General features: G+C 35.9%; 1 long non-coding RNA gene across 2 annotated transcripts; it reads left to right on the top strand.

The window, feature by feature from the left end:
• The first annotated feature begins 204 nt into the window (after positions 1-204).
• On the top strand, positions 205-26786 carry LOC111091431. 2 transcript variants are annotated; one of them, XR_005374412.1, is made up of 5 exons: positions 205-283; positions 1129-1201; positions 3223-3369; positions 21221-21328; positions 26341-26786. It is a non-coding gene; the product is annotated as an uncharacterized LOC111091431 (long non-coding RNA). The 2 variants fall into 2 exon arrangements; XR_005374413.1 differs by lacking the exons at positions 21221-21328; positions 26341-26786 and adding an exon at positions 5952-6078 and having other exon boundaries at positions 3223-3598.

Here is a 26786-nt window from a genome sequence, read left to right on the forward strand (position 1 = left end):
CAACACAGAGGAGATTCCACTGTTTCACATCCTTGCCAGCACTTGGTATTGCCAGTATGTCTTTCCATTCTAATAAATGTGTAGCAGTATGTTATTGTGGGTTTAATTTGCATTTCCCTAATAGCTAGTGAGCTTGCATTGGAAGCCTTTAATGTGATGTCACAATATAAAGGAAAAGTAACTTGGGGAACTATGTAGATAATAGAATGAAATATCCAGGGATGTAAGGTTAAGGAAGAACAGAGGATGGGGAGATAAGTCAGGATGATCAGATATAGTCCAGGTAAAAGATAAAAGTTACCGAAAAGAAAGCATTTACTAAGGGCAAAGAGAGGGCAGCCCGGGTGGCTCAGCGGTTTAGCGCCACCTTCAGCCCAGGGCGTGATCCTGGAGACCCGGGATCGAGTCCCACGTGGTGCTCCCTGCATGGAGCCTGCTTCTCCCTCTGCCTGTGTCTCTGCCTCTCTCAGTCTCTCTGTCTCTCATGAATAAATAAATAAAATCTTAAAAAAAAAAAGGGCAAAGAGAGAAGAGATAAGATTTGAGAAGTATTTGAAAGTAGACTCAAAAAGATTTGTGGGAATGAGTAACAGAAACAGTCAATGGTAACTCGTTTTAAGCTGGAAATAGTGGATACAGATATAGTAACAAAATTAAAAATAATGGAGGGAAAACAGTTTGGGAAAGAGAGAGATTTGGAGAGACTTTTTTGGCCATATTGAAATTGAGGTATCTATAGAGGATACCAAAATATTTGGCTGAGTGGGGAGAAACATTACTCCAAATGAACATTTGGTGTCACCAAGAGCAAAGACCCGTTGTAGTAAGTGGGATATTTTGCTTAAAATCACTGTCATAGCTTTTTTAGCGATACTGTTGGCAATTATTTCTCTTAGACCAGTTCACACGGAAAGGAAGACAAAATCTCAAAATCCATTTTGGTTTAGGAGGTGATATGAACCAATCTTAGGGAGAAAATTATAATAGCCTACTATATTGTTACTTTGAAGGGGAATTAGAAAGCCAATAATTAATGGAGAGTTTTCCCAAAGTTATAGAAGACTGGGAACTCTATTAAAAGAATAGATGACGTTTGCATTTCCACTCACATGTTCTTTTCATGATTAGAAGAATCATTTAAGACCACAAATTTAGCAAAATCACACCTCAAAAGCTGTTGCTACCACAGCATTTTTTCAATGTAAGAAAATGATTTTATATATTTATATAGTCTTATATTGATCTTACATATATACATGACTATAGTCTTATATTGATCTCATATATATGTATATATAAGTATATAAATATAGTCTTATATTGATCTTATTGTTTATATTATATACTTCAAGAAGACTCGATTACCTAATAATATATGGTTAATAAGATCAGCAGAAAAAATACTCTACTATGAATATTGTGTATTAGGAGAGCAAATTGGGAAATGGCTAAATTAACTATGTATCTAATTCATGCAAAATAAACTGATAGACCTTAAAAAAAAAAAAAAGAATGACTCAACTTGGGGTTAATGAAGGTATCAGAAGAAAAAAAACTTCTCTCAATGTAGAAACTATAATTAAGGGAAAAAATGACAACAAATATGCTAAATGAGTGGGAGGCTCAGCTGTTTGAAAATGGCCACAGCACCATTCACAAGTGGTATCAGAAAAAAAAAAAATCAACAAGTGCCTTTAGACCTTTTCACAAAGTTTCCAGTTTTTGAAAGCATTTAAAAAATTACAAGTATAAGGGGGAGTGGTAAGGTATTAAGGATACAAACTATCTTGTCCTAAAAGCTTGAATGAGAGTATCACTGTTGAAAATTTGTAAAAAACATACTTTAGTCACAGACAAGTTTGCTGTTATATGAATAACAACTGTACACCTATGGAACTACAAGTATGTAAAGAGGAAAAGTTATGTATCACTCTTTATAATGGAAATGCAAAACTTAGTTCAATCAACTATGAATTTCAACAAGTGCAAAAGTTTCAAGCAAAAGATAGTTTCCCAGAGGAGTGTAAAAGTATGTCGCTATTAGAATTTATACGTATATGGTCTATATCAACATAGACAAAGATATATCAGAAGAAATAAAATGGTTGCTATTTAAGTATATTCATTTTTCCCAATGTACAAAGTTTTAAATCACAATATTTATTCAAAAAGTAAGTTGCAAAAAAAAAAGTAAGTTGCTACGGTGAAGTGAATATTTATGTAAGTGCTATCAAAATACTGGAGATAGAGATGCTGCAAATAGACACATAGGCCAATTAGGGACCATGTTCACAGTGACTTAAATACCACAGAGTTCCTATATTCATTCATTTAATAAAGACTTATAGAATGTATGGTAAACAAAGTAAACAGTGAAAATAAGCCGACTTCATGGAAATATAGGATTATGTTGAGCAAAAATGGCATGCATGCCTTCTTTCCTCACTCACTGGAAAACACACACACACACATACACACACACAAACACAAAATAGTTGGAAACCTGAGTAAAATATATTCATTTTAAAAATAATATGAACCTACTATGCAGACCAATAACTAAGAAAGAATTGCTGCCTGTTTTGATTATGGAGACTCCTGGAGTAAGGCAATTAAAACTAAGAAATAATTTGGCACCCTGTTGGAAGCCAGAGAGAAAGAAAAACACTACAGACCTAGCCAAGGTAACTGTGGAATAGTGGTAAGAACATCAGCATTTGTAACAAACTCAATTTTCTCTTCTTTAAAAATGAAACTATTATATTCCACCATATTGTGGTATCACTTGAGCTAATATATCTCAGTGGTTTGAAATTGGAAAACACGCACACATAAAATACTGGTATTCTTTTTTATAGATTTAGACCTAAAATAGGAGTTGTTTCTTCTTCCTCTGATATAAAAAGTGGCTCACATTTCAAAGTTTCACTTCCATGTACTTAATAAGTTTTGCTAACAAAACAATCATAGTAAAGGTTCCTAGTAGTATGTCTGACTCAAAACAGATGCTCCTTAAAATGTCTGTTGAGCCTAAATTTGTTTTAAAATATAATTGGAATCTTCTGAAATAAGAGCGTTTTAAAAATTAGAATCAGGCATATTTGCTGCAAAGAGTTATGAATATCATTTTCAAATAAATCAGCCAATATATCTTTTCAAAGGTTGTGTTACTCAGGGACAAAGCACACCTAAATGAAACAAGATAAATATGCTCTCTTTTAGAACCCAGAGAAATTAATTATAGTGGATTGTCATGATAAAGACCATGAAGAGTACGGAGCTTAATAGAAAAAAAAAATGAGAATGAAATAGCAGAAGCCTGGAAGAAGCCAAAAAGGACGGATAGGAAGAAAGAAAGTATCTGCAAAGGTCAAGTAAAGTAGAATTGGAATAAAACTTGGTGATCTTAATCAACATGTATAACTAATAGAGCAAGTTTCCAGGGGGATATATTGGAGGAGTAGATAGAGCATAGCCCTATCAATCTTCTTGCCCAAATTGTACAAGGAACATGCATGAATATATAGATCAGTTCTCAAGAAAAAAAGAAATGCGACTCCATAAAATTTGTTCCATATTATTCAAATTCCTTTTATGAGTAAGTATAAGGCTATAAAACACAGGTAATATCAAAGCTGTTCTTCATGTAGGACTCTGTAAACTACTTGTTTTTTCCCATGTGACTAGTCTTTGTTTCTGAATATTATTTTCGTATGTTATATCAGAATACATACAGAGGAGAGTGAGTGAAATGATCAAAAACGAATCTAATTAGAAATGATTTAAGGAACTAGGTACAGACACTTAGTTGACAGAAGACAACATTTCAGAGAGACATCATGATTGTCTCTAAGATGTGAATATGTTACTATAATAGATCAGAAACATTTTCTCTGTGATTCCTAACAGTAGAACCAGGATGGACGGATCAGTGTTAAAGGGAAATTTCAGCTCAGATGTGAGGAGAAAATTTTTCTAACAGCTCAAATTATAGTTAGGTGTTAAACAATAATTCTATAGGTATTTTACAAACTAATACTTGTAAAACTAAGTTAGAATCACTATCTCAATTGCTTTTGATAAGGAATTGAGTTATGGTACCCTCACAAAATCTTGAGGGAAATGTAATTTGTTAAATGCAATTTGGTACCATCTCTCAAAAAAATTTTAATGGTTCTGGATTTTGGTATTCACCTAACAATTCTTTCATTTTTCCACACATGATTATAAATACATCTGTTCATATTTGTTCAATGAAGCATATTGGTAGTAGACTGCTTAAAACAGAAATATGCCAAATACTCCTCAAATAGATGGTGGTATTTTGATTCTATGCAATAGTATGTGATCCTTCATCAAAATGAGTTGGATTTCTGTGTAAAAATCTAAGACGTTATTAACGGGGGGGGAGTAGGGGAGGGGGAGCCTATGAACAGAAATGATTGAATAAAGGTTTAAATAAAATCCATATATGTGAATTTGAACACACACACACATATATATATACACACACATTCAAATTCTTATAAAATGATAGAAGAAAATAGGTATTAAAATGGTAACAGTGGTTACTACTAAAGATCAGTACAGATTTAAAATCAGACGAAGAGAACTATGGGGGGTGAGGGATTACTTTTAAATCTACACAATTCTACATTTTTTCAGCTATATTATTCAAGGATTGCTTGTGTAATTATTTTAAAAAAATGAAACAAAACAAAAACACAAGTTTGTCTGCCTTTTTGTTGTAAGAACCATCTCACATGGAAAGTGCTGCCTGAGAGCTCATGGACTATTTATTCTCTTAAAAACTCTATATATTCTCCACAACTAGAAATAGGTATATGTGTGAAAATGAGCTGCTATATTTTGAATGTTCTTAAGATTTTATTTATAAAGTAAATAAACAAGGCTAAGCCAATATTGAAAAGGAATTAAACTTAAGTCAGCATTAATTTAGTTGTGTACACTTTGCAATATTTGTATTTTATCTGCCCTATCATCCTCACATTTAAAATGTTCCTCCTCAACAGTTTAGTGTTAGGTATATATTTACTGTTGGAACAAGGAAATGCAAATGGAGGTTTCCAGGAAGATGAAATGGAGTGTGCCACATTTTTAATAGCTTGCCTGTGTTTTCATGTGGTCTATAACGCTTTCATCTGACAATCCAAACTCCAGTTTTTTAGGAAATGTTGGAGCTCTGTCCATTCCGCCCCACGAGCTTCAGGTTCCCTCATCAACCTACCCCATACATATAAACCATCTGTTTGTGATTTTTCGGCTTTATCTGAACATCTTCACAAAGAGGCCATCTGTTCCCTTCTTTTAAATATCTATTTACAGTACTTTCTCTCTTACCGACTTTACAACTATTTTTGCATATGTCAAAAATTCAATTACACAGTCACATATTAGTATGTCATCTTCTCTGGAGAGGTCTTAGACAAATTCCTGGGCGATCCAAAGAGCAAGGATAATACTAAGAGGCTAAAAAATTTCACCTAAAAGCAAGGGGTGGGGGACACAAAAATAAAAGTCTCACAATGCATGAAATCAATAATAGATCAGAGATGTCCTGGAGAGCCTGTGCACATGATTTCCAAAAAGCTGTTACTTCACTATGTACAAGAACAATATGAATTTGCATTGAAATTTATTTCTGCCATTAGTAATATATGCCTATTGCAAATGTGCACTTTAGGGTAAGTATACTTTCAGTTGAAATAGAAAAAAAGAGAGAAAAGAAAAGCACAAATAGATGTTTCAACAGCATTTGTATAATGCTGGGGCAAGTTTTTAGGACCAGCTTACCGAAGGAAATTCCTAAGGTTAAATATGAAGCAAACTTTTAATGTGTGGGGGTGTTTGCTAAAAGCAGAACACTATGATGGACGTAAAAAGCTGAAACATTAAAGGCAGTCAGCTCTTTATTTTCTCTGCTTCCCTAGGAGCAAAACACCAGCAGAAGAATTCTGCAGATAAATGGTATTTCCAACTATGTTGGGAGCTCAAAGTTGTGAGATTATAATTGGGACAACAGATTCAGATACCATCACACCAGCTCTTTTCACTCACATTTAAAAATAAAAGTTTAAAAAGAATTTACTAAAAGTCCCGTGTGTGTATATAATCATATATATGATTAAAGTTTCATATATGTATATATATACTATATAACTGCATAATCAATATCTATAAATGTGTAACTTTTACCTACATAGATCTATTTCCAAATTGCATGTATCATAGAAGAAATGAACAAATCAAGAAAAAATGCAATATATCTAACAAACATAATTAATTTTATTTAGATATCAACACTTCTTTTTTCTTAAGATTTTATTTATTTATTTGACAGAGATAGAGAGAGCACAAGTAGGCAAAGCAGCTGTCAGAGAGAGAGGGAGAAGCAGACTCCCCCCTGAGGAGAGAGCCCAATGCCAGGCTCGATTCCAAGACTCTGGAATCATGACCTGAGCCGAAGGCAGTCACTTAACCGACTCAGCCTCCCAGGCCCCCTAACATCAACACTTCTAAAAAAAGATTTTGGTCTGATAAAATTGATAGGGAGAAAGAGAACACAAAATCGAGATAAAAAAAACCCACAAAATATGAAAAAGTTGTCGCAATTTTAAAAAGGCAACTATGCTAAGTATAACAGTAGCTGTGAGCCAGTATAAAGCAAGCCAAGACTGAAACTTCCTAGCAGCTCAGCACCCTGTTTCTTAGGGTGGAGGGCAGTTGTTTTAGTATTCATGTCTGAGGGAAATTTCTTACATTGAGTTTTACACAGATAAGCAATATTCTTTTTTCCTCCCAGAAGACCATAGACCAGCAGCTCTTAAATGATCATCAACAGTACATTACACTAAGTCATTTTACAAATGGGCTCCCAAATTTTGACCTTAGATAAGGTAGCCAATGTTCAGGTAGAAATATCAGCACAGGGGATCCCTGGGTGGCTCAGCGGTTTAGCGTCTGCCTTTGGCCCAGGGCATGATCCTTTGAGTCCTGGGATTGAATCCCACATCAAGCTCCCTGCATGAAGCCTGCTTCTCTCTCTCTCTCTCTCTCTCTCTCTCTCTGTGTGTGTGTGTGTGTGTCTTTCATGAATAAATAAATAAAATCATTAAAAAAAAAGAAATATCAACACAGATATGTGCAAACAACATGTATCTTGCTATTAGGGTAAATATGAATATAGCATTCTAGGTCTAGAGCAGTCCTCTATCTCCATCTGCCTAGAGCACTCATAATTTTCTTTTCATTCGATTTTGGTGGAAAATCCAGCCTGGCGTGATTGTTTCTGTGATGCAATCCAATTACTAAAATTTCACACTTTTGTCTCAAAGTCCCCAATACCACTCTGTCCCAAACTCCTGGCCCCCAAAGCGATCTACCTTCCATACTCTTGTTGCTAGGCTCCCCTTTATCAGAGTCCTTGACGAGTACTAAGAAGATGGTTAAGTCCCAGCTAACTTCTGTAGAATAAGGTTCACTCTTGAGAAAACTCTAGTGTCTTTGCCATGGCAACCTGAGGGAACACAGGCTGCTTTGGGATTTCCTCTGACACTTTAGCCTCTTTCCTTACACCTTTTTTCATGTTCTGTAGCCATATGTGAAAGGGAGGGGTAGGAGACAGTTCGAATCCTTTTCTGTCCCCTTAGCATGGACAGAGGTAAGATTATGGAATTCTCGGCCTTTCCTCTACCTCTAAATGCCCAGAGACTTGGGCTTCCAGAAGTGATACTTTTTCAGTACCTTTTCCTAGCAAGCTCTGCAGTCGCTGACTGGCACAACAGTGGGCATTTTTCTGAACCTGGAAGTGTGGAACACTTAGTTTACTCTGCTTTTCAGTATTGTCAGGAAAGCAAGAAACAGTTTTCAAAAGTGCTTTCTACCTGACACCATATGAAAACCAATTTTTGCTACGTTTGAGACAACACACTCTTACAGTGTGCTCTCTGGTAGAGCATTGCTCATTCAGCCGGGCTGGGAGTAAGTTGCTGCAAGGAAGCGATAAGGCTTAATATAAAGGCACACTAGTGTTAAAGAAAGATATCTTGTATGCTAGACACTGTAAGAAATTTGCATCACGACTTGTTCAAGAAAATATGGTCAGGACAGTAAAGAGTTCTTTAGCTCTTCAAAAATCACAAACAAATTTTTCAATAATTGCCAAAGTAGTTTTTAAATATTCAGAAACTTAATTTATTTTTACTTTAGTTCTTCCTTCAAGAGTGCCATCAAATTATCCAGTTTTTTTAAACTGTATTGATTATACAAGAAGGTTGACAACCAAGGTTTTAAATTGAGGGTCTGTGATCATTTCCCAACACATATTATGGCCACTGCTACATATAGGGCCAGTAAGTCAATGACTGACATCTTTGTATAGACAACTACCTAACAATTCCATTTTGACTGTCCTCACTGTGTAGCTTCTTCTCTGGATGATACAGTGCTGTGCCAATTTTTTAAACTGTGTTTTATTGTAGCAAGAACACTGAACATGGGCTCTAACCTCTTAAATTTTTAAAAATGTACATTACTGTTGACCATAGGTACTGTGTCATACAGTGGATTTATAGAGCGTATTTATATTGCTTGAATAAAACTTTGTCTGTTGATTAGTAACTCCTCATTCTCTCTCCCCCCAGTCCTTGGTAACCACCATTCTGCTCTTTGATTCAATGAATGTGATGATTTCAGATACCTCATACAAGTGGAATCATGCAGTATTTGGCTTTCTGAAATGGCTTATTTCACATTCATTAACATAACATCCTCCAGTCTCATTCATGTTGTCACATATTGCAGAATTGTATTCCGTTGTATGTATATGTCTAATTTTCTTTATGCATTGATCTGGAACATTTTGTTGTTCCCACATCTTGGCTATTGTGAATAGTGCTGCAAAGAACATGGGAATACTAATATCTTTTCAAGATCCTAACCTCAATTCTTTTATATCAGTATCCACAAGTAGGTTTGCTAAGTCATACAGTAGTTCTATTTTTAGGTTTTTAAGGGCATGTGCACAAGTTCTTCTGTTTTGGAACACTCTTTTCCCTTCATCTTTTCATCCTTTGGATCTCAATTTAGTTAAGGCCTCCTATTGCCCTCTCTTCATTCATCAGCTATGCCTCCCCTGCACTCAGACTGCATGGACTCAAAATCCAGCTCTGTCAGCATTAATTTGCAGTGTAAACTTAAACAGAGTCATTTAATCTGCCTTTGCCACAATTTTCTTTATTGTAAAATAGGGATAATATTAATACTTTTTAAAATAGGGTTGCTGGAAAAACTAAATGAGTTAATACAGGAAAAACATACTACATAAATGCTACATTGCATTTAGAGCTATGTAAATGTTAACTATTAGTAAGTTCAGTATTGATATTGGTATGCTATTATTACTGTGGTGGTGGGAATACAGATTGTTTTGGGATGAGCCACGATCATGTTAATTTTTCTCTGCATTTTGTTTTTCAAGCACCTAATACAATGCTAGACACACAAAAATATAAGCTTAATAAATATTTATTGACTAAATAGATAAATGGCATGGCTTACTGATGTTTGACTATCTAAATTGTTATCACTCTTGGATACCAATAAAATCCATTAAGAACAACAGTGCTGTGTGCCAACTATATTCAAATAAAAAAATTAAAAGAGCAAAAGGAAAGGTGACAATGGTGAAATAAATGCAGATAAAATTAAGAAGTATCTGATTTTACTGCCAGAGAATATGTCTACACAGGGAGAGTATCTAATTATTGTTAGCTATATATTAATCGATAATGTTCTAGATACTTTGACACCACAATAATTTTCCTCACTTTAAATGTTGCAATTTTTATTTCCATCAAAATATCATGCATGAAGCAGCAAGGTAAAGAGGTAAAGAGAATATAATGCGTATCACTCAGAAGACATACTCAAAATTAGTCATCTAAGAAGAGTCTAAAAGCAGAAACTCTTTTAAAGGTGTGGGCAACTTGTAGCAAAATCAGAAGGGGTGCCAGTACCCAAAAGGCAGTGTGTTACCAGGATATGAATGAAAGGGTGCAGGGAGAAAAGAGTTTACAGAACCTGGAGGGACAGCTCTGTGGAGAGGCCCACGTGGCAGGAAGTATGATCTTTGATGGAAGGATACAGGATGTAAGAAGGAAGCCAGAGAAATAATCTTGACTTCACTTCCCTCAAACCCTTCTCCCTCCCTCCTTTCTCCAGAGGGTGCTCAGCACTACTACAATACTACAAGTCAGTAGAAGGGAAACCCAATGTTATAACCCATCCAGGGTAGCTCCATGAATACAGAGGTGGAAAAATAAACCTGGAGGGGCAAAGGAAAGATGATAGCTAATGCATAAGGTCAATGAACTTTGAGAAACAATTTTCCATACTGCAGGATTTCTCACAGCCTTGAAATGCTAATATGAATTATGACTCAGATGTAATTATTACAGAATCTCTGTTCTTAAAAAAACACCTTGAGACTAGGAAATGCCCCTTGAGTGACACTTTGGAAAATGGCAGATTCTCATAAATATCAAGAGTTAACCAATGTTACCTCAAGTATCAAATTAATTTTGCCTGGAGAGATGCTATTTTAATTGGAATGGTTCATATAGTCCACCTCCCTGAATCCCAAATTAGAGAATTCTTTGAGCCCCAAATGACTATGAACATTCAACTACTCAGACAGTACAACTGGCAGTCAATATAATGGAGACTTTTAGAAATGGAGACATCTGGCCAAACACCAGAGGTAATACTTTCACACCAATCTCTAAACTTAAACTTGCTACTTTCCACTTGTATTTATCAAGTGTAGAACACTGTGGAGTTTTTAAAACTAGATGCAGAAACTAATACATACATAGTTCACGCAGGTAGATGGCCATCCCATTTGCCTCACTGCAAAGATTTTGACTAGGCCTATATTACTTCTATTAGAAGCAAATGAATTTGCCCTTTTCACAACTCAATGTGGAATTCAAGAATTCACTGCTCTCAAAATTGGTTCTCACAATTTGACTTTTTTTTCCATACTAAAACTGGGTTCTAAATAAAGTTCTCAGTATATAAATGAACACAGAGTGCTGTGCAGGTGGGTTTGCCCTTGGTAAGACACAGCTGTGCCTATCAAATACAAAAATATGGTATTTAATTTTGGAAAATTGCTAACGGCAGGCAGGACTGTATGAGGGAAAGTCACCTTTAACTGTCAATCAGGAAGAAACAAAGATATCAGGAACAGGATTAGTTTTCCGAATGCTTCCAGGCTAGAACTGCATCCGATGCCCTTCCAGAAGCACTGAACAATGAAATGGGTAGCTAGTTGCCAAGCACATACAGCTGTGTGTCTATTTGCCGGGGGGTTTGTGTTTTGGGGTCTGAGAAAAAATGAGGTTGGGGAAGTAAGCATTGAAAGTAGCGTCAGCCCATCATCTGTTATATGCCAATTCTGCTGGTCAGAACAAACTCCGAGATAGAATTTATATTATAATGCAGTCCTCACTTACTTTTCATTGATATTCTTCATTTTTTATCCCTTACTTTGGCAGAGCTCAAACAGCAGTGTCTCACCATGGTGCAATTACTCTTTTGGCAACTCCAGGCAGTTGTTAGTAGTGGAGAATGTGTAGTGGCACGGAACACCTCCGGGCTTATAAATACAGGTGGCCTAAGTTAACCAATTATTTAGAGGCAGATAAGTCATGCAGTTTAGCAGTTGTCTGATTCACATCTCTACTCCACATATAGAGGATTCCTTTTTCCCTGGTGAGATTTTTATGGAGCTTTACTAGGAAGACCAGATGTCCTGGTACTTGCATCACATGATAGACTGGAGTAGATTCAAAGGTGCTCTTCCAGTGTTTCAGGTGTGGTATATCAGTGCTATCACTGACTGACTCTCCAGCAGATAAATAAAGATTGGGACATCACAGAAGCAGCTAGCCTAGCCTGGAGTGTCCTGCTTTCATGTCGTCTTTTTATTGCCATTTTAACTGAAAGTACAGACCATCCTTGTTTCAAACATTTTTTACTTTACAATGGCAACAGATTCCATTTAATGACACTTTACTTCACAAATTGTTGCTTCATGCATATGTCTTTATTCTCCATAATTTCAATGAAGAGTCCATTGTTCTGCTTGTTAAACTCACTTTCCAACCTTCTTTGTTCCCTAGAAACATGAATAATAAAGCCAATCTGAAATGGTCATCTAAGTTAGCCCAATTAACATATGGTAGATACATATGGATTACAAAGAAAAACTAGATTTTCCTGGGCTTCATATCCCAAAAATGCCCAAAAATATCTTATCCCCATGAACATAAACTTCAAAATGTCAATCGCATTTACAATTATGAATAATAGGGAACTGTTGCTCCCAAGGGAAATAATAAGTGAAGAAATGTTTCATAGATGTTTTTTAGCAAAAGCAAATGATTTGCATGTTTCTACCAAAAGGGAATAAAGCCTTTAATATGGAGTATCCCTCAGGTCTCCTTTTTGGAAACAAAATTCATAACCACCTGCCATTTGACGAAATCTAATTGCTAATACAGCGTACACTTCTGCAAAGTGTTCACTGGCATTTTCAAAAAAAAAAAAATTTTAAAAATAGAGAGGCATGCTAGCCTCATCTACACAGAAAGAGAATGACAAATGTAGCATGTTTTTGGTGTATGTGTTTTTTCCTATTAGAAACAAAACATACCAGAAATATAAGTGAGCATGATTTCTTCCCTCAGTAATAGCTTTAACTAAACCAGACAGATTCAATTTTTTAAATGGGTGTCAACTCTATTCATAACCTTTCAGTTTGGTTTTTCACAAGGAATATGCATAAATACTGCACTTTGTCTCATGCTGTGTTATTCTTATTATTTATACTATGCATAATTAAAATTTGGGAGACTAATAATAAAAATAGAAAGTGCATTTGAAATATATTTGCCTAGGGAAGTTTCAAAGAACACAAATTTAGGCTCTAGAATGTAGAGTTAACCCAGGATCTCAATGGCAATGCTAGAATGTGATAGCATTCACTCAGCCCATTTATGATTGCAAATTGAGGTGTCCCATGCCTAAACTTCTTATGTACATAAGCATATATCCTTTCCTGATAACATAGGCTGAATTTTGCAATAGAAGGGAGGTTACTGACTCATTAGTGGTTAAATAAAGACCACCTAAAAAGGTGTTTGGGAGAGAAAAACTGCCACGCCCAGAAAAGCTGAAATAATGGTTATTTCCATAAATATTGAATATTGAACTGAAATAACATCAGCCTTTTATGTCCAGTTCTGCTACCCTCCCATTATGGCAACTGCAGAGGTTAGTAAATGGTTCTGTTTCTATAGGAAAGTGACCATGTTTGATATGCTTTATGCTAGACCTTGTGTAAACATTTTAAATACATTATCTCACTTCTCTTTTAACAGTCTGTGAGGTTTATAATTTATTCCCATTTCACAAGTGGAGAAACTAAAACTAAGAAGAACTGAATAATCAGGGTTCATATTTGAACCCTGTTTTTGATCTATTCTTAGACTCATGCTTCAATGGACATATATAGTAAAACTCTAACGTGAGAAAATCGGAATTTTATCATAAGCATAATTTATTTGCTGATTTCAAAATAGGCATCTGTATTTTTCCATCATTATGATTCCATCCAGATATTTTACAACCAGCTCCAAAAGGTGGTTTCTGGAGTTTTTCTCCTTATATTTCTCCCACATGGTCTTAATGTAGTTGTTTCTGTGTTTGACAAATAAACAAAAAGTTTTTTTGTTGTTGTTGTTGTTAATCTCCAAATAAAAGGAAAGATGTGACCAGCTTGGGGGGGTCCACAAAAAAGCTAATTAGTTTCAGAGCAAAATGGAAGTTTGCTATATTCATGAACACATTCAAATTGTGAAACCGAGTTAGGGGCATAAAATAGTATCTATAAAAAGTCTTTAAGATAGCACAAAACTTTTTACAATGCTAACAGTAAGAAATAGATTTTATAATGCCTAAAATCTTATAACTACTTCTGTCTACATTTTTTAAACTTCCTTTATGCCATAATTTGGCTTTATTTGTTATATGATAATCAAACTCTTATCTTTGTAATGAATTTTTAATGAAAAGACATGCAAAATATGCCCATGGAAAGTGGGCACATTATATGTTGTGGATGCTGTCTCTTGATGAATTAGCATGCTGTGGCAGTATGCAACTCCTCTAGATGGGGCTCTGAGCCTTGAACCAGCCTATTCTATTCTTAAGGGGAGTCATTTGTGTTTCCTTACTTAAATAAAGTGAGTGGATTCAGGTAATAATGGCATAATTTAACAGAGAGTGTAACCATTCTGAGGGCCTTTTCCTATTGACTATTTGCAACACAAAGCCTCACTGTTTGAGGAGTGACCGTAATAGAGTGTTGAAGTAAGACAAGCGCAGGGTGGAGTCTTGATTCTACCTTGGGAAGCCACTAAACCTCAGTTTCCTCATCTGTAAAATGTGAATAATGATAGTAGCAATGGTGTGAAAGGGTTCTTTTGAGGAGTAATATGAGTGCACAATAAATGCTGCTTCTATAGTTATTACTACTGCTGCTGCTACTCCTTCCTCCTGTTAGCACCTCTATTTCTTATTCCCATTATTCCCAGGTTCACAGTTCTAGTTAATAATCTCCTCGATTCATGACTACATTAACATGGTCATCCCTGCATACTCATTGTCTCCCATCTCTACTTCCTTTAATGTATCCTGAAAATCACTGCCTGATTGATTACATGTAAAGATTGTATTTTGAACTCTAAGCAACTTATTTCTCTTTTTTTTTAATTTTTATTTATTTATGATAGTCACACACACAGAGAGAGAGAGAGAGAGGCAGAGACATAGGCAGAGGGAGAAGCAGGCTCCATGCACCGGGAGCCCTGATGTGGGATTCGATCCCGGGTCTCCAGGATTCGCGCCCTGGGCCAAAGGCAGGTGCCAAACCACTGCGCCACCCAGGGATCCCCCTCTTTTGAAATTATAAACAGAAGCCCATCCTCTAAACTAGTGGTTCTCAACCAGGGATGATTTTAACCCACAGAAGACATTTGATAATGTCTGGGGGAAAATTCTGGTTGTCACAATGAGGAAAATGGGGTGCTACTGGCATCCAGTGATAGAGGCCAGGAAGCTGCTAAACATCATACAATGCCCTGGATTCCTCCCACCTAATAATGAATTATCTGGTCCAAAATATCAATAGTGCTGAAATTAACAAACCCTTCTCTAAGTGGAAACTGATGCTGTGCATGCAATAGACTATAAAAAACTAAGAAAAGCATATGGACTCTAATCAGTGTCCTTGAGAGCATGGCCGAAGTCATCTTATCTCCCCCTTTACTGTGGAAAATTCCCTCCATTTTTTTTAAAGCTGGACATATATAATCAGCTATATTAGAAAGGCATCTAATCTTCTGAAAATAAATAATCAGCTGCTATTATCAAATAAGTAAAAGCCCTCATATGTAGAGGGTTAGGCCAACTGATCTCTTAAGATCCTTCTCAGTTCTGACATTTACAATCGCCTATTCAAAATCTCCAAATGTTCTCCTTTGCCTACAAATGAACTCATTTCTTGGTGTGTCATTCAAGGCCTTCCACAACTTGTTTCCTGCATGCCCTGTCAATTCTACCTCCCATTGTTCTCTGACATGAATGTCCATTTCAGAAAACTTGTCTTGATTATTGGTGTTCAAACAAGCCCTTCTCATCTCCTCTTTTTTATTAGCACTGGCCAATCTCCTCAATCCTCAGGGCATATGACCTCCTATTGATTTTAATACCCATTCTGTTTATTTGGCCCTTAGTAGTATAAGTACTATTTTGTTTTGTTTTGTTTTGATATACTTGCTTTATCACTCAGGATTCATTTTGTCTCTTTAAGATACGAATCCTGTAATATATTGTTCATCTTTTACGTCTATCCTTTCTGATTTCCTTTAAGACACTAAACTTGCCCCACATATGACATGGAAGGTAACTCCCACTTAGAATGCTTTTCCTGGGATTAGTTCTAAACCATTTTTTTTGACCTATTTGTGATAACATTTCCCACTCTAAATGTAACCCAATGGAATGTTTTGCCAAAGTTTAATATTTTTAATTTTTATTTATTTATGATAGTCACAGAGAGAGAGAGAGAGGCAGAGACACAGGCAGAGGGAGAAGCAGGCTCCATGCACCGGGAGCCTGATGTGGGATTCGATCCCGGGTCTCCAGGATCGCGCCCTGGGCCAAAGGCAGGCGCCAAACCGCTGCGCCACCCAGGGATCCCTGTTTTGCCAAAGTTATTCAATGAAAAGCATTCTAAGACTGCATCTGTATTCAATGGGAGAAGTTTTGATTGATTAGTAATGTCCTTCAAGGGTGTAACATAAGGTAGTGCCAGCAGACATACCAAAAATTTGCCATGTCTGTTCTCTCCCTTGCGTGGTGCTGTCAATATATGTCTAAAGTTCATAGTAGATGTGGTCTCATAGTGTATTTAAAGTATGGAATCTGCAAATGTTCATTTGTGTTCTGTAGACAAGATAGACTAGTTCATGAGTCCCAGAGATGATCTAATAGTGAAAAGCAAATTGATTGTTATCTTAATCAGGGTACTTAAGTTACCAGTGAAAGAAATCTATCATATACACTCTCTATTTTATCTTATCTCAATTTCACCCTGAGTGTCTTCTCTCTCTTCTAGATGGGCTTTCATGTCTCTATCTCTATCCTTTTCCGATTCTCTCTACTGAAAAGCTATTACTTCTTTTGTCATAACCAAGGGCAAACATGACAAATACATAGTCCCTCAACTGAATCTTTATTATTTTAAAAGCTAAACCTAGGACTCACAAACTACTCAGTCTCAAATCTAAATAGGCTCAAATTAATCCAAATTAATCAGTGATTACCAGAGCACTAAAGTAAGGAGAAATGTTGGCTGAGTGTTCTTTTCCTTAGATAGCAGTATCCATGCAAATTTCAGTAACAAAGCGTGTGACCTGCATAAATTTCCCTAAAAGCATTTTACTTTATATACATTTTCACATGGGCAACAAGTCCATGAATTAGAAATTATCCCCTCCTATTATATAATGAAACTTACTGCACAGTTTTAAGGACAGTCCATTTAGTAAGAGAAAGACTCATGTGTAACACAATCTGTCTGATTCCAGAGCCTAGTCTTCTCACACCCCCCAGGAGACCCAGAAACCTATTCTTGTAAGAGAACAATTCAAATGCTTTTGTATTAAAGATGGCCAAAAATGAAAGGAAGGAAGGAAGGAAAGAAAAGAAAAGAAAGGAAGAGAAATAAAGACAGAGAAAGAGAAAGGAAGGGGAAGGGGAAAGGAAAAGGAAGGAAAGGAAAAAAGAAGGATTAAAAAACACAGTATAATTTTAAAAAATTAAGGGGAACCTGGGTGGCTTAGTCAGTTAAGTGTCTGACCTTGGTTTTTGCTCAGGTTATGATCTTGAGGTTGTGGGATCAGGCCCTGCATGGAGCTCTGGGTTCAGCTCAAAGTCTGCTCCAGATTCTCTCTCCTTCTCCCTCCCATGTGCTATCTCTCTCTCTCTCTCTCTCAAATAAATAAATAAAATATTTTTAAAAAATAATTAATTAAAACAATGATAATAACTGTTAACATTTATTGAATGCTTGCCATGTATGGGCATATGCTATGATTTCATACATTGAATTCTCTTATTGACACTATGAAACAGGGACCATTATTATCCCAGATGACAAAATATATGCAACAAGAGACTAAGTGACTTGCTCAAATAACCAAGCTAGTAAACTGTGAATTTAAACTCAATGTTTAAGCATAAGCAGTGTGATTCCAGAGTCCTGTCCTTTTAAAAGCCAAAAATTGGACCGAAAGTCTCTCTAGGGAGAGAAGGAAGAAAAAGATGACTTCTTATTAAATCGTATATGCCCACTTTATTAAAATCTACATATGTGTACATATATGTATTATGTTAACATATGTATATGTATATATATGTATATATATATATGCACTCATATTCTGTACAAGTGTAAAAAATACATTTAGTCTTTCAAATATTCAAAACTGAAAATGCATGCTGGTATGTGGATTTTTTCCTATTTCCTTTGCATAGGAAAACTGCCTACTGGTACCTCTCCTTTTGTCAGAGACTGATAAGGGCTGTACAATCTTGTAGTCAAAACATCTCGCTAAAAAGCTTCTTTGGCGGCAAAGCCTAACTTGGAGTGTGTTTGGTTTCCTGGCTGCCTTATTTGTTTACAACAATGCTCTTAAAATTGTCTCTACCATCTGTGTAAGGTCTAGTTCCTTGAATGAGAATGAGATATTAAAATGCCATCCAGATGTCTAGATGCATATCTGCATTAACATATTATGCAAATTGCCACTAGGCACTTTTTTCCTTCTTAAACAAAAAATATTTTTAGATGGAGTGTAAGAAAGTGAATCTGTGGAAGCAAAAGAAAATTTTTGAAAAGGTAAAGAAAACAAGAAACACTGGATTTGCATTGCTTATCTTGTTATAATCATATCTTAGGAAAGAAACCATGACCTACAAATGATTTTGTCTGTCACTTTGCAAAGAAAAGATCAATGTCAACAGAAAGAGCAAAATTCACCTTGAAAGATGAAAAACATGAATTTGGTTTCTACTATTTTTATTAAAAAATCATATATTAGAAACATTAGTGAAAATTCTAAGAACAATCTTTGATTCCACATCCCAATTCATAGGTGGCATATATCATCTCCTATAGTTGTGTCTCAGTTCTATACGACAATAAAAAACTAGCAAAAAAACCTAGCAAAACAGTATTTCAGATTTATTTGTTTGTCATTTTAAAATTTTAAATAATGGAACATTATTGGAACATTAAATGGAACATTAAATAGTTCCATGTTTACAGGTTTATGGACTGTATGAGGTATGTGTGCTAAAAGTTTAAAATGTTACAAGAATTTCCGTTAAAAGTATAGCATGTTGGCACATAATAGTCAAATTTGAGAAATGGATATGATTTATGAAGGTAAAGTTGCCTGATCCCTTTCGTAATTAACCTGCACTAAACCCGTTATTTCTTCTAATCACTATGTTCCCTTTATAAATTCTGAATATATTTCCTTGGGCAGTGAGTACATTTTTCAGCTCTCATATATGTAAATTTAAATTCAAAGGTTCTTTTTTCTCTGCCACATTAAAAAAAAAAGAATAACAGGACTATTTAGAAAAACATTTGGCAACCTCGGATAAATATTCCTAAATCAGAATTGAAATTTGAACAATATTTACTTACAATGAACTCCAGAACATGTTCCAGAGCTAATTAACTCATTACTGTCACTGAAGACCTTGACATAGAATGCATAGTTCAATATATAATCAGCCAAGCAAAACAAAACTATGCTAAAATTGTTTTAGGGTCATATTACTTCTGAGCACACCTACAAGAATAGATTTTTCTCTTTGTCTCAATGAGTGTTGATCCAAAATGCAGAAGCCAAAATGTCCCATCAAACTTTTTGAATGGAGATATGACATAATATAAATTAAAAAATTTTAAAGATAATATTAATGGGCACCTGGGTGGTGCAGTTGGTGTAGCGTCCGACTCTTGATTTTAGCTCAGGTACTGATCTTAGGGTGTTGAGATAAAGCCCAGGGCCAGGGCTCTATACTCAGTGTGGAGTCAGCCTAAAACTCTCATTCTTAAATAAATAAATAAATCTTTATAAAAAGATAACAATGAGAATCTGAAATGTGGACTGAAAGTAGAATTGCAACAGCAGAAAGGAAGTAGGAAGGGTGTAGAGACAAATAAGAATTAAAATTGTTCACTGATATACAATGGATCAGCTTGCTGTCTGTTTCATTACTCTACAATTAAACTGTGTCAAGTAGTGAAAAGAGAAAATGAAGACAACTGTCTAGTAGATTCACTTCACCTAACACTAAGCTGAAAAAAATAAGATGATTCAGACACCCTTTTCATCCAACAAGCTTTTCTGATAAATTGTCTCCATGTTTCACCTGCCACACATCCCTGCTTGGATTTGGGAGCTGTATCATCCCTCCTACCCTCTTTATATGCAAATGGCCGTCATCAATTGTCACCAAATGTCCCCAAGTTCTTTCCAGTATTCACAATCAAGACTAAGTTTGACAATGTAATTCAACACAAACCGACACAAAACCTTTCCGTGAAAATTGACACAAAACCTAATAAGTGGTTAGAATTCTAAGGGAAAACACTAATGTAACACTTACCACCATGGAGGTTTTTTCTCAAAATGTTGGAATTAGTGACCTTCAAGGGAAAAAAAAAAAAAAAAAAAAAACGACTTAAGAATTACAGTGTAAACAATTCCAAACCAAATAACCCAGAGTTACTCACTGTTGCTTTTCTATGCAGGACAATTAACAAGAAAGAGATACAATATTCCACCTGAGGGAAGTTTATATTTTACTTCAAGATGCATTTTGACAGAATTAACAAAAAGATAACACATCTGGCCCACTATTGTGCTCAATATACACTGTGGACCTCAAGCAGTTAAGATTCAGTAATCTAAATGTCACCTGAGATTGTGGGGGAGTTTACCACATGATACAGATCTGATTTCAAATGGCATTACCTAACAGAAAACAGATTGTTTGGAAAGATGAGCCACCAGAAAAGCAAACTCATTCCTCAAGAATGCCAATTGACACAGTCTAATACAAAATCCTATTCTTTCATGTATTGCTTCTGTTGGTATTCACTAAGTAAATACTGAGTGCCAACTATGTGCCAGTCACCATCCCACTGCTGCTAGTTGTCCAGGGCAGATCTGCAGGAAATTCCCTTTTAACACCACAAGAGTGGTCAGATCTTTGCCCCTTTGGTCCCTCCACTCTCCAAAGCTCCATTTCCAGACTTCAAAAGCAAACTTAGGCCATTCCATAGCTCAAAAATTTCCAAAGACACCTAAAACCTAAAGAAAAAATGATAAGTTTGCATATAGTATTTTTGTTTCATGGTCTAGCACAAACCTAACTTAGTACTTTCCCCTTTATACTTTTCCAACTTTGCTCAAGCACTTGAAAATTCATCTAACTGTTGCCTCATATTTTTCCACTTCTTTGCTTTTGTTTGTACTACTTCTTTCAGGAATGTTTTCTCTTTAGACCTCCAACCCTTCCCGATTTATGAAGAAAACTAAGGCAATGACAACTGATAGACATAGCCCAGGCTCTTAAGAAGACTTCTTCCAAAAAGGTATCATCTTCTTCTGCTTAATGACACTGCCTCATTTGGAAACTCAAAGAATATCTATGCAAAAAATGCATACATCATACATGTGCAGTGTGCGAATTTTCATAAACTAAACACACAGCATATAGCTCAAAGAAAAATGATGCCAGCACTGCAGAGGTTCCCTTCTGGTCCTCTTCTAAGTCACTATGCCTCTCATAGTAACTCTCCTGACTTCTAATGGCACAGAAATATGTCTGCCTATATTTTTCATAAATAGAATCATATCATAGAAATTCATTTGTGTCTATTTTCTTTCAACATTAGGTTTATGGCATTCATCCATGTTGCTACATGTACTTGTGACTTACTCATTCTCATAGCTGTATTATACCCTATCATGCAACTATGAGATGGTCCATCACTTTACTGTTGATGGACATGTGGATAATTTCCAGGTTTTTACTTCATGATAGTGTTGTTATGGGTATTTTAGTTAATATGTAAACATTTATATTTAATTCATATATGAACATATATATGCATTTATTTGGGGTATAGAGTTGTTTTTAAACTGCCTCTTGCCCATATGAAGCTATGAGCATCTTTAGGGCAATGTCTCTAGTTGTTTTCTTTTCCAGGTTTTTGCCTAGAGCATTCATGCAATGAATATAGATAATTATAAGTTGAATATGTTGGTGTATAAAATCCATTGGAAAATGCCACTTTCCATAAAATGAGAAATCAGGCAACAAACCATTTTCCTAAATTTCTATTAGTTATTGTCATTACTACCTTAAATAATCTAGATCACCATTGTCCTCATAGAATCCATGGTTGGCACAAGCTCTCCGTGCTGACCCTGGGGAAGGTCAATCATCTTGTCCTAATTGCTATAATCTTCAACCTCAAGCAACAGAGTTAAGGTGATAAAAATTGCAAAGAAAAGCTGTACATTAAGTAATAACTATGTTAAGAGTCACAATTAAGATAATATAGAGTATCCTAAATACAGAAGTCCATGTAATTTTCTAAAATGAGCAAATCTCCTAGTCAATGTAGCTGATTCTGGTTCCCATAAGACTAATAAAGTCAGTGTATGGTGCTCACTAAAAAAGAGATTTGTGTATCCCCACATAGCTCAAGAGACCCAAGAGAGATACTGTAAATTTTTCCACTAGCAAAGGAAAAACGGGCAATGAATTTTGCTAGTTTTAACACCAGATTCACACATGCTCTAAAAATGCTCAAGGGCAGCCAGTCCTTATTTATAGTAAGGCACTCTTAACACCAGACCCAAACTTCCCAAGTCTTAAATTTATGCCTAGATTTGTGACCATTCATTATCACAGATGTAGTTAAATGTGTTGTTTGGAGCCAAGGTAAATCCATGATGGGGCACATACCTGATATCGTTAGCATTTTCTGTGAAATAGCATGCAGAACCACAAACGTGTTCATCTGAACTACCTTGACAGATGCTTCAGGGGATTTTAATCAAGTCCAAGTACTCCTTCTAGCTAACTCTCCCTCACTACATTCTTTAATAAAATGACTTGACAAGCTTAATTTCCCCTTACCCATCACTTTCCCCAGCCCTTCAACACTCCTTCTGGGTACCAATCTCATTATATTTGAGATTTTTTAAAAATTGAGCCAGTGTGCTGCTTTTTAAGGTCATGCACAGGAGTCAAAATATCTTATTTAACCAAAAAGGATCTTGTCAAAAAGCGTACTGATAGTTTGGCTTTTGATAATATTGCAAAGCACATGTAATATATACCAAACAGATATTCTAGAAGAATGCACAAATAACTGAAAATTTTCAAAATAAATTTAAAATATTTAAAATGACATTTGACCACAAGAACGTTTTTTGTGAGCAAAAAGGTTGATGATCATTTGCATTTTTACATTTCTCAGCAGTCCTTTCTACTTTTAATTAAAAAATACTATGTTCATTATGTCTACCTACCTCCTCAGATAATATATCCAATCTCCCTATCTTTTCTAAGAAAGATAGATTTGAAAAGGTCTTAACTAATAGATACATATCTTGATGAACACTATCTATGTGCTTCTAAATATTTTAGCATAAGAAATAAAAATTTAAATATTATGAAGAAGCATCAAAGAAAAAAGACAAAAGGAGGCACTTTCTCAATTATGGATTAAAAAAAAAAAAGCTATGAATGATCTACAGCTAAGCTTGCTAATTCATTATTCACAATGATTAGGAAAAGTTCAATGTTCCAGGTGAAGCAACTGGGAATTAAGAAAATAAGTAGGTGTAAATGTCAGCCCAAACTGCTTGCTTTATTTGTGGGTTGAAACAGATCTAAAACTTTTTTTGAGAAACAGATCATACTCACAGATACTCTCATTTAGCTCACTCTGTATGTTGTATGCACAAGCATTGAGGATGTGAAGTTATCCTATTTAGTTACATATACTGTTCAGGCATCTTTGAGCCCACAGGAATTTGTTAGCCTTTCCATCTCCTGGATGCTTGCGAGTCTGGGGACTCTTTGGACATTGGTCAAGTTACAAATTAATTCTTTCCTGTTCCTGGGAAGAAATGGAGGTGGAAGATGGTCATGACTGTTCCTAGAACATGGTACAATGGAGATCTGACCATATGATTCTAAGACACAAAGTATACATGTTATAAGAAGGGAAAGAAAAAAAAAAAAGAAGGGAAAGAAATATACAGACATGATTTTCTGTAACATTTTTATAGACCTCTGCCCAGAAAAGTATACAACTCTGTTAGTTAACATGTACTGAGTGCTTACCATGACCCAGACAATGGGCTAGACATTTTGCACACATTCTTTCATTGAATTCTGTATCAATGTCTTCCCAATGTCATATCTCCTACTCCTCATTTCTACTTCACCTGGTTGGTTGTAGCTGGCCTAGGTGTCACAACAAACCTCCCAATTTCTGCCCTGGGCTTCTGTGCCAGAGCTGGGAGAGATTCCTATGAAACTATTCTGATACATGTATGCAAACCTATAAGTGTGTAACAGTTAACACTGCACAGCACAAATGTTGGCCAAGAGAGGAATTATCATCTTAAGAAACATTCTCCCGGGATCCCTGGGTGGCGCAGCGGTTTGGCGCCTGCCTTTGGCCCAGGGCGCGATCCTGGAGACCCGGGATCGAATCCCACGTCAGGCTCCCGGTGCATGGAGCCTGCTTCTCCCTCTGCCTGTGTCTCTGCCTCATTCTCTCTCTCTCTCTGTGACTGTCACAAATAAATAAAAATTAAAAAAAAAAAAATTTAAAAAAAAAAAAAAAAAGAAACATTCTCCCCCTCAATCTTGTGGTAGACATTTCAATGGGATAGTTTGCACAGGCCTCAAAGGACTTGCAGCAGGGTGGAGGCTCCATCCGACAGTAGCGACCAGCTAAATAACATAACTTTGGATTAGCTTTTACCTTTCCACTGTTATATTCTTCCTAAGCCCCAACCCTTTGGGATCACTTCACAGAACAAACCAACTGCATCCCGATCCTTAAAAAAAAAAAAAAAAAAGATTGTATTTATTCATGAGAGATACAGAGAAAGAGGCAGAGACATAGGCTCCCTGCGGAGAGCCTGATGGGAACTTGATCCCAGGACCTCGGGATCATGGCCTGTGTCAAAGGCAGATGCCCAACCACTGAGCCACCCAGGTGCCCCTGCATCCCAATCCTTAGTTAAGGTCTGCTTTTAAAAAGAACCCAGACTATACATGTCCTAATTTACAATGGCCTAATATGATTTAACCTATTTTTAAGATGAAAGATGCATAGTGAAGTTAAGTAACACGCACCAGGTCATATAGTAAGTATTAAAATCTGGATGTGAGTCTTGCATTCTTACCACTACAGTGAATGGCTTTTCTATCCCTATCAGGATCATGTGGAATGCAGGAGAATATTCTCAAAGGAGATGGGACTATGCTACCTATAGAAGTTAGATAAGATAAAATGCTGAGTAAACCAAGTAAATACATACATGAATACATAAAATAGCCACACTCTTCTACGCAACCTTCTTTTTGTCTGCTATGTAAATCTCAAACTCTACCACACTATTTCAAACGTGTCCCACAGGTGTACTAATAAATGTATAAAAAGTCACAGGATCCTTAGATCTGAAAAAATTATCAGCAAAGATTCTCCCCTTTCATATCTGTATTCATTCTACTGTCCAAGGAAATAAAGAGATATTCCAGCTTAAATAACAGTTATTTCTTGAGATAACAGGCCTAGAAACTCAGCCTTATTCCTCAGCGTCCTCAATGATACACACTCATCAATACAAAGGTATTCTATTAGTATAGCACACAACAGCTTAGCAAATAAATCACAAATCAGTTTTTTAAAAGTTGGATATAGAAAGCCTCATAGTTACAAGTTATCGAGCACTTACTCTGTACATATCAGTGAATCTGAATATCTAGAAAACATGAGATAAACTCTTTATAAAGGGATATTATTTGCATTTTCAAGTGTTTTCAGATATCTTGTTCAGGAGGGTACTTCTAAATTTAAAACAATGAGTCCAGTTATAAATAATCTGAGAAAATTCAATGAATGCTGCTCAAGAAGTCTGAAATTATAAGAAACATACTGCATTTGTTTTACAGTTAGTAGCCATTGTGATAGAATTCAATGTGCGACTCCAAATTCAGCACTTTACCATGAAGCCATCTATTAGTAACCGAGTATAACTTAACAGTATTGGGAGTCTCTATTTCATTTTATTTTATTGTCTATGAGCGCCTAGCATAATCCTCTTGAGGGCTAGAACCCTCTCAAGCAAATAGCATGTTGAAAAGAAATTTTCTTTCTGTGGTCACCAGACTGTCCCCTAAAATAGTTAAAACCTATAAACCTTTGTTATAAAGCTGGATAATGCAAAATGATTAAATTCAGCAGTTTAAATCTAGGCACCAATGCTCTCTGAAATGTTTAAGGGTATAACTGACTTTGAACTATGTTTTAAAAGAGTTAGTGGGATTTTTTTTTTTTTTTCCTCCCAGGCAGCTCCAACCACAGAATGTCAGTCTGGCCTTGATGACATCATGTCCTGATGTACAATCTTGACCAAAGTCAGAACTATACCTATCTAGCCTCATAATGAAGAACGTTCAAGGCCATCTCTTCTGACACCTTGGGAATCTGAACTCACACAGATGGTGCTATTGTTTTCATACCTGCTGAGACTTGCTGATGGAAATGTTGATTTTCTGGCAGGCTTGTGTATCATCGGGACATTTCCACCTACCCATTGCATTGCACAGTGTGAGAAGCCATAATCCTAAAACCTTTCTTTCTCCAGGGACCCTTCCAGTGGTTAAGAGCACGTGCTCACAATATACTACCTGGGTTCCTATCGTGACTTCTCCCATTCCCAAGGTAGATTACTCAAACCTCTTACTGTTTCAATTTCTCCTTTTTCAAAAGACAGTTCATAAAATAATGCTTT

The sequence above is a fragment of the Canis lupus genome, chromosome 20 (genome assembly GCF_011100685.1).
Source record: "Canis lupus familiaris isolate Mischka breed German Shepherd chromosome 20, alternate assembly UU_Cfam_GSD_1.0, whole genome shotgun sequence".
Classification (NCBI taxonomy): Eukaryota; Metazoa; Chordata; class Mammalia; order Carnivora; family Canidae; genus Canis; species Canis lupus.